We start from the raw sequence: 11,994 nt of genomic DNA, 5'->3' as shown, positions 1-11,994 counted from the left end.
TTTTTATTGAGGACTTAAATATGCATGGATAAGCTTGATTTAAAAATTCAGTATTCGAATCATTTAAATGCTACCCCCGAAATATTTTATTTTTCTATATATTACATGATATTAGTAAAATTCGTCATTTATCGCCTATTATCCCCCCCCCCCTTTTTTTTATTCCACGTATAACAACGTCGCGTGTGAAGGAAAAAAGATAAAATTATTGCAAAATGTAAGAATTATTTATTTTTTTAGAAACTAATACAGTATTGTAATCGTTTGTTGATGCTATGTACAGCCATGGCGACTTATTCCATATCTAGTTGGATAAAATAAGTCATAATTTTGTGTTTTGATACGCCCCCTTTTCACTGCAATAAAGGCTACCTTCAATTTTCTTTTCATTTTTAGCTCACCTGAGCCGAAGGCTCAAGTGAGCTTTTCTGATCACATTTTGTCCGGCGTCCGTCTGTCCGTCTGTCTGTTCTTACGAGAGGTACATTGTGGGGTAAAATGAACGTATTTTCCAGCAGTGTGGGGTTTTTTGGGTACTGTGGGGTTAACCCCATAATGAAGAGGTCTATTTACGTTCAAAATTACTCTATGAGGTCGAAAAACCTAAAATTAGATTTAACCTCACAAAGACTTTGTCCAAATTTTGGACATGTCCTTAGCCCAAAACGCTCAGACATTCAGAAATCTGCTGTTTAGAGGAGTTCGGTAATTGAATCGAGGAGTTCCGAATACCTGAGCATGCGCATATATTTAAAACTAACTGCGCATGCGCAGAATACGGAAGTAGCTGTGTTTGGACACTTTGTATTAGCAGTGAGGAAATTCGGAAACACAAAAAGCAAATGCAGTAAGTCTTACTATTTTGTTGCACCACATTGAAAAAAAGCTTTGTAAGTTGTTTGACATGCTTCATACGTACATTATGCAGTTGTAGAATTTATTTAAAGTCAAGGAAAGGAAATCTGTAGTCCACATAAACACATACCTATTGAAAACGGGCTTTTGTTAAAAAAAAAATGATAATGAATGCATTGATTGTTCTTTTTTTAATCAGAGGTCTGCAATGAAAATCGACCGATACCCGGGGGGTCGGGCTAGTGGTTTTCTGCAAGAAGGTCGCCCCGTTGGCCAGTAAAAAAAGATAATATTATTTATACAAATGAAATACATGCAAAGCACACCTGGTACGTATTTTCACTCGTTTTTTGCTATAAAAATCCAAACCATTTAAATTTTCCATATAAAATGCTCAAACTGTCAATAAATCTCCATAATTTAATCCGTGTTGGAGTACTACTTGGCTTATTTACTTCCCAAAACGATCGTGTTTTTTTCTTAATTCGAATTTTCTCTATACCTATGGTAAATACATGCAGATATCTCATGACATAAATACATGTGATTTGATTCTTCCGACGGGAGACAAAATCTCTGGATTTTTCACGCCTCTTCCGCCCCTCCCGATTAATTTTTAAATCTTCCGTGTTTAAATTTTTTCAAATTGAATATTTTTGGCTTCCATTTTATCCTGTTTCGTAGTATAATTGCTCTCTCTCTCTCTCTCTCTCTCTCTCTCTCTCTCTCTGAATTCATTCTAGATACGTACCAATTGTTTATCTACTCTTCACACATTTGTTTACATGTACATGTACTTGTAATCATACCTTAATCTATAGAGAGAAAATCAGAATGGAAAAATGGAATTAACAATGTCACTGCAATAAATTTTCACAGCAAGTAGGCTTCGTAGGAATCAACATTGGGTTGTATAATTAGGTTGTAAAATTTAGTGGTATATCAATTTGTTAAATGACAATCAATGTTTATAAATGAGTGCAGGACATTTTAATCAGTTGTTAAAATACCCAATATGTCACATTTTTACACATTCGCTTGTGTAATTATGTGCCCGATAATAAAATTCACCTATTAAAGAAATTAAACAAATTACCTTTAGATACGTATATATAACTCTGTTTGTGTTAATGGAAAAAATATAATTGTCCTGTAAGATCAATTTGTACTTATTTTTCAAGATCGACGATTGAAAATTTAAAAGAATTAAATCACAATTAATAGTTTTTCCATAGCTTAACTTAAAGAAATTCAAGCTTAAAGCTACATTTTGTAATTTACAATATTAATTCATCATTACTTTGAATATTTACAGTGAGAGTATGTGACTTAGCTAATACAGGGCTATCAGTATTTTCACACCTGTTAGATTTTGATTCCGTGTAGAAGCTTTAATTGCAACTTTTGTCAAAACAAATGTTTTGTATAGCATGATTATCTCGTGAATTTCACTATCAGGAGACGATCGATAGGGATTAGTTACGCTCTACTGCACTTGTCACCTGTGTTGTGTAGAATGATTTTAAACTGCGTAAATACAAATCTTTGGTCAATTGAATAATTTTTTGTGTGTGTCTGTATGTTAGATAGAAATTCTGGCAGCTTTATAAAAATGATATTAAAAATTTACCAGACTTTAAAAACTTCAGCAAACTAGTTGATCGAGGATTAATTGAAGGGGGGGGGGGGGGGGGGGTTACACTGCTGATCATTACCTGAACATATGATAGTGAAGTTTTTAAATGGATTTTATTGACACTTACTGAAATAAATTTTTATACTTTTAATTCACCATTAAACTGTCTTTTAATTTAAGCTTGTGTATTTTTTCTTATTAAAAAAATAGATAGTAGTAAGGCACGTGTATTTCTTCTTGAATGATACTGTAATTCAATTATCATATATTTGAATGTAACATAAGAACACTCTGAGTTCCCGAAACTAGTCAAAAATATGTCGGACAATTGTCCTGTAAATATTCAAAATTCACCGGACAGTTGTAAATTTTACCTGACATTAATTTTTTGTATGTAAATTTAACATATTATAGGATTGGAAATTGTGTCGATATAATAAATAATATGTGTAAATAAAAAGATGGCAAATGCAGATTTTTTTTAAAAAAAAAATATTAAAATATTTTCTATAAGGCCTGTGTATGACCAACGCTTAATTCATCGTATAAAATTATTATGTCCTTTCTGACAGATTTTTAAAATTTTTTTTTTTAAAATAAAATCTGCAACATGACAACTCTTGGTTGATTGTTTGGAATTAGTGGGAAATATATGTTGTTTTCCAGGCTTTTTTCTTTTGGATTTTGGTATTTTATGTGCCAGGAAAAATATTACGTAAAATATCAAACTCGTTTTAAAAAGCCTGGAAAACGTCCGATACTTCTGACTAGTTTAAATTTATTATACAACCTCCACATAGTTAAAAATATGTACTAATGATATAAAGATATGCAAATTTATCATAAAAATGATGATTTTAAGTGAATTTGTTGTCGTTTTACTACATTCAAGTCAGTCCGCTATTTTTAGAAAAGGGGAAAAACGCGCATGTATTTTAAATGTAATCAAATACATTAAAAAAATCCAGAAGTTGGTATAATATTATCATGCTAATAGATTAAATTATAGAGAAAATAATAAATGGTAACAAATTGTTTGTAATCAAGCAGAAATAGCAGGCAACTCTTGCAACCCTGCAAATTCGTTCTTCAAAACGAAAGTAGATTGTTACATTTTGTTACTGTCAGAACTACAGAGTGCATATATTTATCAGAGGGAAAATATTTGTTTGACAGTGTTTTTAAAACTGTTTTTCCTCCCAGACTTATGGAAATTATTTTTTTTTTAATATGTAGCTTTTTATAGTAGACAATTTCACACATTTTATTTAAACAAGATCTGGCGCGCCCCTGACGTTTTTTTTTTTCATTCCTTTAGTTTTGCATTTGTTTATTTTCAGGACAATTGAATTAAATTATTTTGTTAAGATTATATGTAAACGTTATACAGTCTGTAAAAAAAAAAAAAACCATCGGACATTTTGACCGATAAGATTAAGATTTTACCGGTCCAATTCAAAGTTTACCGGGGATCCCTGGACCGGTGCGTTTCGGGAACTCTGAATTTACACTTATGAATGTATGAAGTTTAACTGTTTTGTAGGAACAGAAACATGCACAAAACCTTAAAAATTTGGAATTCTTTAATTTGATATTTTTTAAATAAGCCTGGATTAATATATATATATACACACATACAAAGGTTATGTGAAATTGACATGTTTAATTAAATCAGCTGTAGTGGTTATTGCTGTTTATTTATTGACCGACTGGCTACTTCTTGGGCAAACTGGAATAAGAGGCCACCTGGCTAGTTTCTGGACTTCCCAAATTAAAACAAGTTTGACTGTACTTTTTCACCTTTTACCAATATAAGAAAGTAGTTCACAGTACATGCAGTACATTACAACTATGCTATAAATAAATTTCGATGAATTTTAATTAGTAACTCGGAATTTTTGTATGTGTTATAAATAAACATTTGCTTCTGTATTCCTTTGTAGAGTTCAGATACCACAGAAAGTGAACATCAGTGGAACTTTGATGATCTAGGCCACTCTATTGTTGCAGCAACACCAGCAGGCGTCGGACATTCATAAAGTTGAAAGAACAAACCTGTGACTTGAACACACAATTTGTGATCTGAATATAGTTCACAAATTTAAGGAAAGCAACTACATATGTATTAAAGACATCCAGATCGGTGGTTAGTACATGTTATAAGTGCCCATAAAATCAAGACAACAATATTATTTTACAATAAATTAAAACATAACCTGTAAAAAAAATTCAACATTATCATTTAGAAATATATTTTACTGTATTTTTTTTTTTGACAGGTATACATGAAGTATGAGTTAAAGACTTTTCAGAAGAACAAGCATAATCCCGATTCATTTTTGCCATTGCCTTCTCCAGACGGCGACATTCAGGACCTGACTTACTTTTCAGAAAAAGAAGATGAATCGATTTTTGAAAGTTGATCTAAAAAAGATAACATTTACATGGGTCGTGGATTTGAATTACATTTTCTTGATGGGCAACTAGTTTCAAGTATTTGGATGTCTATTCTCAAGTTACTGCAAACCTTAAATTAACTTCTTGATTATTAGTTAAATGTGAGACCGTATCTTACTTGAAGTAATCATTTTTTGAACTGAGCTATGTAATCTCTGATTACTTATGTTTATGAGTAGTGTTCATCTTTAAGACAAAAGGATCTTTTATGAACATTGCATTCGGCATGGCGAATTTCTATACATTAACAGTCATAGTTTTCGTCTTTTTTAATTAGCGATCTCATTTTAAATGTGAGAAATAATTATTAAACTGAAATGTACATTTATGTTGTTTGATTTTTATTTTTTTGAAAATTATAAATCAATTGCATGTTGGTTTTTTTTTTCATTTTATTTTAGGGGATGGGAGTGGGGGTGCAGCTCTAAGTTTGAGTATATTTTCCAAAAGGATGTACATCGTTATTTTTGTTTTAAGATCAATTTCAAAATGCAAACTGATGAGATATTAGACTACACTTTTTTTCTTAAAACTTCATTTTAATTAATATATTTTGTTTAAAATAAGTAGCAATAACATGCAAGTTTTAGAGTTATTTGACAACTCACTATATACTTGGTTTTTTTTTTTACATCTATGAAGATTGTCTCAAATTTTGAGGTTTTTTTTTCTGTGTTCTACATTTATCGACATGTTTCTTATCTGTGTTCAACTTGTCGAGTAACTGAAAAGTTTGATTAAATTTTTTTTTAAAAATCAGGATCATCTCTTTTATTTATTATTATTAATTTACAATGAAATTATGTATGCTTTTGATGCATAATGTACACTTCAAATTCATGCACCAGCAGATTCAAAGGAAAAATTCTCATTAGAAATAAGCAGCGGAAGATGAAGAGATTATCCAATTAAAAATAGTTTGAAAAATATTTAAAACAAATTTTCGAGTATGTTATCAAAATAGGAAAAAGTATTATGAGTATTGTTTGGTATTTTTAATAGTAAAAAAAAGGATATGACGTACTGGCAATCGCATCATCTCACTCAGGGTCTTTCCATCAGAGTTCGGAAAAACAACCTCGAATGTATTAACATCACCTGATGTTAAAGGTTTTGCTTTTCTTGTTTTTTTCAAATATAGGATAGAGGAAGTAAGAAGTCCCTTTTATAGTATATTTTATGTAATATCATAGCATTGAATAAAGTTAAACTCCATATTCCACAGATAAAAGGTCTTCATGCATTTATTTCGAAGATCATGAAAAGGGGGGTTGTTGCCATGGCGTCTAACTAATACATTCGAGGTCGTTTGTCAGCTAGTCAGAAAGGCTCAAGAAGTTGCGATTGAACATAGTGGGGGTACTTGTTCTTTTATTACCAGTCCCTGGTAGAGTTTTTTGATATTAGAACATACTGGGGTTTTCAAACACTTCAATTCATATGGTTACTGGTATCTGTTACATGAAAACACAGCGGGGTTGTTTGTTTAACACTCTGAGGTTACTAAGATGTCTGATATTTTCTATCAGAACATATTGTGGTTCTTGTCTAACACTTTGTGGGGTTAATGTTATCTTTTGTCTATATAAGAACATAATGGGGTTGTGACACGTTACGGGGTTAGTGTTGTCTATTATCTTTATGAGAGTACATAGTGGGGTTGTTGTCCTAACGCTTTATGGGGTTAGTGTTGCCTATTATCTTTATAAGAGTACATAGTGGGGTTGCTATCCAAACACTTTATGGGGTTAATGTTGTCTGTTATCTTTGTGAGAGTACATAGTGGGGTTGCTGTCCAAACACTTTATGGGGTTAGTGTTGTCTATTATCTTTATAAGAGTACATAGTGGGGTTGCTGTCCAAACACTTTATGGGGTTAGTGTTGTCTATTATCTTTATGAGAGTACATAGTGGGGTTGCTGTCAAAACACTTTAAGGGGTTAGTGTTGTCTATTATCTTTATAAGAGTACATAGTGGGGTTGCTGTCCAAACACTTTAAGGGGTTAATGTTGTCTATTATCTTTATGAGAGTACATAGTGGGATTGCTGTCCAAACACTTTATGGGGTTAGTGTTGTCTATTATCTTTATGAGAGTACATAGTGGGGTTGTTGTCCAAATGCTTAATGGGGTTAGTGTTGTCTATTATCTTTATGAGAGTACATAGTTGGGTTGCTGTCCAAACACTTTATGGGGTTAGTGTTGTCTATTATCTTTATGAGAGTACATAGTGGGGTTGCTGTCCAAACACTTTATGGGGTTAGTGTTGTCTATTATCTTTATGAGAGTACATAGTGGGGTTGCTGTCCAAACGCTTTATGGGGTTAGTGTTGTCTATTATCTTTATGAGAGTACATAGTGGGGTTGCTGTCCAAACGCTTAATGGGGTTAGTGTTGTCTATTATCTTTATGAGAGTACATAGTGGGGTTGCTGTCCAAACACTTTGTGGGGTTAGTGTTGTCTATTATCTTTATAACAGTACATAGTGGGATTGCGGACCAAACACTTTGTGGGGTTAGTGTTGTCTATTATCTTTATGAGAGTACATAGTGGGATTGCCGTCCAAACACTTTATGGGGTTAGTGTTGTCTATTATCTTTATGAGAGTACATAGTGGGGTTGCTGTCCAAACACTTTATGGGGTTAGTGTTGTCTGTTATCTTTCTGAGAGTACATAGTGGGGTTGCTGTCCAAACACTTAATGGGGTTAGTGTTGTCTATTATCTTTATAAGAGTACACACTGGGGTTGTTTGTCTTATAATTTATGGGGTTAGTGTTGTCTGTTATATCTATATAGCATAGTGGGGTTGTTTGTTTAACACTTTCTTGGATATTCTTGTCTATCATCTTCATATGAAAACATGATGGGTTAATTTACTTTGATGCAACAGTTATCCTCAAATAAAAACATTTTTTTGCATTGTTACTGCTATGCAGTAGTTGAAAAATGTTATTGCTATATCCGTTCTAAGTTATTCAGATAAACAGTAACAATTTTAAGTACTTATAACTAGTTGCCTGTAAAGTTGACTTGATATTAAATAATTAATTTTTAACCCCACAAATATAGATCTTTAACCCCACAAATATAGATCTTTAACCCCACAAATATAGACCTTTAACCCCACAATATACCATTTGTTTGAATTCCTAATGAAACCTCTCAAGTCACCACTGTACTATTAATAACCCCACAAAGCAAAATGATAACCCCGCACCTTCCGTAAAATGCACAATGTACCTCTCAACTGTATAGCTGTCCGTCTGTCTGTCCGTCTGTCTGTCTGTCCGTAAACTTTTCACATTTTCGACTTCTTCTCAAGAACCACTGGGCCAATTTCAACCAAACTTGCCACAAAGCATCCTTGGGTGAAGGGGATTCAAGTTTGTTCAAATGAAGAGCCACGCCCTCATTCAAGGGGAGATAATTGAGAACTAATGAAAATTTGGTGGTATGTTTAAAAAATCTTCTTCTCAAGAACCACTGTGCCAGGAAATATTAAACTTATAGGGAAACATCCTCAGGTAGTGTAGATTCAAGTTTGTTGAAATCATGTCCCCCGGGGGTAGGGCGGGGCCACAATGGCCGACCAAAGTTTTACATAGAAATATATAGGGAAATTCTTTAAAAATCTTCTTCTCAAGAATAACAAAGCCATAATTAATCATATTTATATGAAAGCATCCTAAGGTAGTGTAGATTCAAGTTTGTTCAAATCATGTCCCCCGGGGGTAGGGCGGGGCCACAATGGCCGACCAAAGTTTTACATAGAAATATATAGGGAAATTCTTTAAAAATCTTCTTCTCAAGAATAACAAAGCCATAATTGATCATATTTATATGGAAGCATCCTAAGGTAGTGTAGATTCAAGTTTGTTCAAATCATGTCCCCCGGGGGTAGGGCGGGGCCACAATGGCCGACCAAAGTTTTACATAGAAATATATAGGAAAATTCTTTAAAAATCTTCTTCTCAAGAATAACAAAGCCATAATTGATCATATCTATATGGAAGCATCCTCAGGTAGTGTAAATTCAAGTTTGTTCAAATCATGACCCCCCGGGGTAGGGCGGGGTCACAATGACCGATTTCCTTTGTTTGCTAGAGAGTGTATAGAACTATGTATTTGAATCGGGTTCGGTATACGATTAATTTGAAAACGAGGCTTTTGTTGCGGCCATATTGGAAGAAGAAAGCGGAGTCTTAGCCATCCGATAGTCATTGTAGTGAATATCGTGTTAAAAATCGGTTTCTTACTAGTTGTATCAAGGTAATGTGATGTATAGATTTATGAAAGAGAAGTTCACGACCCGCTTTTGTAGAAATTATTGAAACAGACATTTGTAAATGATAAAGTATTTGAGTATTAAATATACGCGGTAAAAACAACAACCCCGATCTGAGAACTGATATAAAATCTAATAAGAATCGTAAGTCATGGCCTAACAATCAAACTAATGACTCAGTTTGTAAGTTAGAAACACGAAAACGTTGTGATTTTTATGACTTGCTTGAAATGTCGGAAACTTTCCGAATCTGACACCAATATCATAATCATGATAATGTAGGCTTATTTATTCCTTATTCTTGGCAGAATTTCAATTGACAATCGAAGATTTATTTAATTAAAATTTCAGTGAAAATAAAAAAAATACTTTTAAAGTATTGTGCGGCTTTTGTCTGTGTAATGGCATTATGGTAATAGCAAGGTAAAATTTACTTTCAATGGCTTTAATTAAGATTAAGATTTGACTCTGTCAGTTTTTCAATGCAACAGTCTTGAATTGTTATAGAAGTACACCAGATGCATCACTTTACACAAGGACGGAGAATCAGGAATGATTTCTTTGCATATGTATATATTCAACTTTCTTTAAAATGTTATAGTATTAAATAAAAATAATTATGGTAAAAATGCATGTGTTTTGTGATGTTTTAATGCATTCAGAAATAAATATCAGCAGGTCTGGTAATGGTGGTATAATCACTAGATTTAGCTACATAGCTTGATTAACCTACTTAGCTTTATTTACCTACCTGAGGAACTTTATTCAGCTACAAATTTTAATTTATTTCTGTGAGAAAAAAAAATTTCTTCAGAATGTGCAGAAAAAATCTCAGTTCATTTCAATATTTCCACTTACCTGCCTCCTTAACTATTTGCAATTTCCCTCTAGTTCCCCATAAAAAATCTCATTTTGATGCAGTGATCATTTTAAACTTTGAACTCATCTAAAAAGAATTCATGAAAAAATCACTCATGAAGAAATGTCTTTTACAATTAAAGTTAGTTTTGGGGCTATGTATGCATAGGCGTTTGAACCAGTTAGTAATCCCTCATCTTTTAAAATTTTTTATTCATTTATTTATTTATTTATTTATTTTTTTTTTGCAAAGATAGACAATATATAGGCTTTAAAAATTAAGATTTACTCTTTTTTTCTGGCTTATTACCCCCCTCCCCCCACTTTCAATTTGCTTCCGACGCCCATGGTATGAGATTTGAAACAGCTACTCCTTGAATAAAATTACAGAGAAGTTCAGTTCTGGTTAAAATGAGCATATGATTATGTCTGTAATTATTCAGGCCAAAGTGAAGTAATCATACTCGTCCATGCCTCACCACATGCAAGAGAGAGCTAGGACAGTTACGCAAACATTGGAATTTATACATGTTTTGCTTTCATTTGTCCAAACGGGGCAATGTGTAAGCTATATATGCTTTGGATTGGTTTTAAAACCTCACTAGTATAAATATAAATAGTCATTTTCTTGTGATTTTCTGGTCTCTTTTTAATAAAAATATTTATATATTTTTAAATGCATTGAAATAGCTAAATAAAGGTATCTGAGGTTGGTAATTCTAGGGAATTCTACCTACGTAGCTAAATCAAGTGATTATACTGAACCTGTTTAAATACAATAACATGCACATAAGCTTAAAAAATATGTTTGTTTCCTGTAATCTTGCTCACCCATTCAAATTACCCCTTGGTTGTGGATAATTTAGATTATTTTCTGACAAATCTGCTCAATCATTCAGAATGTTGAACACCTTGTCCAATACTGAATACACCTATACCTAATCATCTTTTCACTACTTTTAATTAATGTTTAGATTTTTTAACTTCAAGGCAGTGATTGACCCCCCCCCCCCCCCCCCCCTACCTACACCAACACCATTTGGATTTGATAAGAGATAAGTGCAGAAATCCAGCTCTCCAAAAAAAAAATTATATTGACGGACTGGAGAACTACATTGGCACCCATTGAAAAAACTAGATTGCACACAAAGATCTTGATTTATTTTTCCATGTTTTAAAACTCATTTCGAAATATTATTATGTAACCGTGTATTCCGAACATATTGTTTCACTATTTACACAACAAAATATTCATTATAATTTTTGTTTTAACCCTCCTAGCCCTGCAATTGATATAATAAAAAAATTTTTGTCTTTTTATTCTGCCATTTTGGTTTGCAAGATCATTTGGTCCAACGTGCTGCATACATATGTCGACCACAAGAAAAGAGGGGCAGAATTTTTTTGAAATCTAGCCTTTTTACAATTGATGTAAGACTTGAGAAGAATTGATCAAGAACCCAGCGCAACTTTTTGTGTACAATAAATACTATATGCTGTTTTTTAGCTCTACTGGTCAGAGACCAGAAGAGCTTGTGCGATAGTAATGCGTCCGTCCGTCTGTCTGTCTGTAAACAATTTTTCAAAATGCTACTCCTCCTTCAGTTTTAGTCTGATTTCAATAGAACTTGGCACACAAGTAGACTGCACTAAGATACATAATTCTGTGCATTGGTTTCTGATTTCAATGAGCAGTGTTGCCATGGTTGCTAAAAATAAAAAATTTTATCAAAATCTTTGAAAATGCTACTCCTCCTACAGTTTTGGAACAATTTCAGTATAACTTGGCACGCAAGTAGACTACACTAAGAATTAAATACATAATTCTGTGCAACGGTTTTTGATTTCGATGAACAGTGTTGCCTTGGTTACTATAAATAGAAATTTCTTTAAAATTCTT

General features: G+C 32.7%; 1 long non-coding RNA gene across 1 annotated transcript; it reads left to right on the top strand.

Annotated features, from left to right (window-relative positions):
- Positions 1-381: 381 nt before the first annotated feature.
- LOC134280461 (uncharacterized) lies at positions 382-5,824 on the top strand. Its single transcript, XR_009994909.1, has 3 exons — positions 382-1,184; positions 4,435-4,637; positions 4,771-5,824. It is a non-coding gene; the product is annotated as an uncharacterized LOC134280461 (long non-coding RNA).
- The last annotated feature ends 6,170 nt before the right edge of the window (positions 5,825-11,994 follow it).

This window comes from Saccostrea cucullata, unplaced genomic scaffold, assembly GCF_032062105.1.
Source record: "Saccostrea cucullata isolate Sc308-1 unplaced genomic scaffold, CSIRO_AGI_Scuc_v1 ctg5650, whole genome shotgun sequence".
NCBI lineage: Eukaryota > Metazoa > Mollusca > Bivalvia > Ostreida > Ostreidae > Saccostrea > Saccostrea cuccullata.
The sequence above is the reverse complement of the archived record's forward strand: the minus strand, read 5'-3'. Positions and strand labels throughout refer to the sequence as shown.